This window comes from Amblyomma mixtum, chromosome 2 (genome assembly GCF_055824585.1).
Source record: "Amblyomma mixtum isolate Tamu chromosome 2, ASM5582458v1, whole genome shotgun sequence".
Classification (NCBI taxonomy): Eukaryota; Metazoa; Arthropoda; class Arachnida; order Ixodida; family Ixodidae; genus Amblyomma; species Amblyomma mixtum.
The window spans coordinates 131,546,257-131,549,530 of NC_143013.1; the positions used below are offsets into that span (position 1 = coordinate 131,546,257).

General features: G+C 47.2%; 1 non-coding gene across 1 annotated transcript; it reads left to right on the forward strand.

The window, feature by feature from the left end:
* Window positions 1-1,598: 1,598 nt before the first annotated feature.
* Window positions 1,599-1,670, forward strand: TRNAM-CAU (transfer RNA methionine (anticodon CAU)). The gene has a single exon. It is a non-coding gene; the product is annotated as a tRNA-Met (tRNA).
* The last annotated feature ends 1,604 nt before the right edge of the window (window positions 1,671-3,274 follow it).

Sequence of the window (3,274 nt, forward strand, 5' to 3'; positions counted from 1 at the left end):
ACTCAGGACGTTCTACGTCCGCCGCTTATGAACGTGGGTGGCGCTGATGAACACTCTCAAGGTTAGGTTACTTGTAAACATAAATACCCCCGAAAGCAGAAGGTTTGACAGCCGTCGCCGTAGCTCAGAGGTAGAGCACCGGACGCGTAATTCGGAGGTCGTGGGTTCGGATCCCACCGGCGGCATGTGGTTGTTTTTTCTTCTGCTTTTCTAATCAATTAGCTTTAAGCGATGACATATTCAGTAATATTCTAAACTGATCAACACCACAAAATAAATAAATTATAAAAAAAAAAGATCCCCTGTGCCCCTTGGTTTCTGTGGCTGTTGGCTTCTGTTATATTTACAACGAGCCCCTCATTCCCTTTCCTTGTTTGCTTAATTGCTTAGCGAGGGCCTCGATTCTGGCAGCCTTGATGCCGTAGGAAGCATAAGCGGGTTCTCACACTGCTTCCACCCTCTCCGTTCGATGACGTTCTACGTCACACCTGCGGTAACTCAGGACGTTCTACGTCCGCCGCTTATGAACGTGGGTGGCGCTGATGAACACTCTCAAGGTTAGGTTACTTGTAAACATAAATACCCCCGAAAGCAGAAGGTTTGACAGCCGTCACCGTAGCTCAGAGGTAGAGCACCGGACGCATAATTCGGAGGTCGTGGGTTCGGATCCCACCGGCGGCATGTGGTTGTTTTTTCTTCTGCTTTTCTAATCAATTAGCTTTAAGCGATGACATATTCAGTAATATTCTAAACTGATCAACACCACAAAATAAATAAATTATAAAAAAAAGATCCCCTGTGCCCCTTGGTTTCTGTGGCTGTTGGCTTCTGTTATATTTACAACGAGCCCCTCATTCCCTTTTCTTGTTTGCTTAATTGCTTAGCGAGGGCCTCGATTCTGGCAGCCTTGATGCCGTAGGAAGCATAAGCGGGTTCTCACACAGCTTCCACCCTCTCCGTTCGATGACGTTCTACGTCACACCTGCGGTAACTCAGGACGTTCTACGTCCGCCGCTTATGAACGTGGGTGGCGCTGATGAACACTCTCAAGGTTAGGTTACTTGTAAACATAAATACCCCCGAAAGCAGAAGGTTTGACAGCCGTCGCCGTAGCTCAGAGGTAGAGCACCGGACGCGTAATTCGGAGGTCGTGGGTTCGGATCCCACCGGCGGCATGTGGTTGTTTTTTCTTCTGCTTTTCTAATCAATTAGCTTTAAGCGATGACATATTCAGTAATATTCTAAACTGATCAACACCACAAAATAAATAAATTATAAAAAAAAAGATCCCCTGTGCCCCTTGGTTTCTGTGGCTGTTGGCTTCTGTTATATTTACAACGAGCCCCTCATTCCCTTTCCTTGTTTGCTTAATTGCTTAGCGAGGGCCTCGATTCTGGCAGCTTTGATGCCGTAGGAAGCATAAGCGGGTTCTCACACAGCTTCCACCCTCTCCGTTCGATGACGTTCTACGTCACACCTGCGGTAACTCAGGACGTTCTACGTCCGCCGCTTATGAACGTGGGTGGCGCTGATGAACACTCTCAAGGTTAGGTTACTTGTAAACATAAATACCCCCGAAAGCAGAAGGTTTGACAGCCGTCGCCGTAGCTCAGAGGTAGAGCACCGGACGCATAATTCGGAGGTCGTGGGTTCGGATCCCACCGGCGGCATGTGGTTGTTTTTTCTTCTGCTTTTCTAATCAATTAGCTTTAAGCGATGACATATTCAGTAATATTCTAAATTGATCAACACCACAAAATAAATAAATAAAAAAAATCCCATGTGCCTCTTGGTTTCTGTGGCTGTTGGCTTCTGTTATAAGAATACCTAAGAAGACCTAAGAATACGTCGATCACTACGTGGTACTGTCTTAATAGTGGTGAATAATTTTTAACTGAAGCTCTTCTTTAGTTTCTGTTTAGTTCTGTTTTAGTTACAACAGCTGATCGGTGCGTATGACGTCAAAGGTCTGTATAGGTTATGTGAAGGAAAAGAAAAACTGCGATATAATTGCGGCGGCTTCGCTCATTGTGTTCTGGCTTTTGGGGCATGCTGGCTTTATAGCGTTGTAGTTAATTAACCAAAGTAGCGATTACATTGCGGTATTTCTGGAAGTGCTTCTGGAAGTGCGGTAAAATAATGGCAATAATCTTTTTGTTCATCACTAGCAATTGCCAAGTAATATGTAAACTCCATGAACTGTGTAGAGCGAAACAAACCTTTGCGAAATGGGTGCTATGCTCGATTAGTAAGTTAGGTTTGACTAGACGTGACTTGAGGTACCTCCAAATTACATGCACCAGTCTTTTGTAAGCTATACTTTTTTACAGTCAGAGTTTTAGAGTTTTCCACCAAATGTCGTAGCGCTGGCAGCCTATAGAACAAAACATTATTTAAATGATATCCTGCTTGGCAGAGGCAGGTTTCTTCGAAAAGATGTAGCTGTCTTTTGCGATTGTGTGGGTAATGATGGCCAGGGTTCCTCTCAGTTGGCGGAAGATAACTGTACAAAGGTCTTCATACGTCTGCACACAAAACAATTACCGAAGACACTTCGAAAATTCTACAGTGCGATTGGCGAAAACCTTGTGGTCAACCCACTGCCGCTTCTCCGAACTGCTTGGCGCTGTTTGGTGCATGGCCGCTTCGGAGCCATGCGTCTCACTAACTCGACTGCAACGAGACGCCTGGCGAGGGAGCGGCCACCGTTATGGGAGCGGCAGTGCAGCTGCCACCACCGACGCGCGCACGCTCGTTCTACCGCTACTGTGTGATGTCACGATTGCTATGCACGGCTGCGCCCCCACCGGCGCGCCGGTTGCTAAGGGGGGGAGGAGGTTGCACCGCTGCGCGGAGAAGAGGCCACAGTTGGCACGATTCTAGCGCACGGGCGGACACCGCGAGCACCAGCCATTAAAGGCTTTTGTTTTAATATATATTTCTTCAATTCGACAGTCGGCAACACCGGTGCCACCGGGCACGCGAACATGTGTCCAAACGGAAGAAGAATAGAAGATACACCATACATTAGGAGACAGCGTAGCACGACAATGGCCGAAGACGCAATCACTCTTTCAGCAGCTGGCGACAGTTCCTTTCAAACGCAAGGAAAATCAGTGGTTCTCTGGAACTTGGCAATGTGAGTGAGAGTATGCTAATAGAAGCCCGCTAGAACGTTGCTAATAGAAGCCGGACTGCGAAGACTGCGAAGCCGAGGAACCAGTGCTCACGACAGTCAACAAGAGAGCTCATCTCAAGCTCGCTACCAACTACT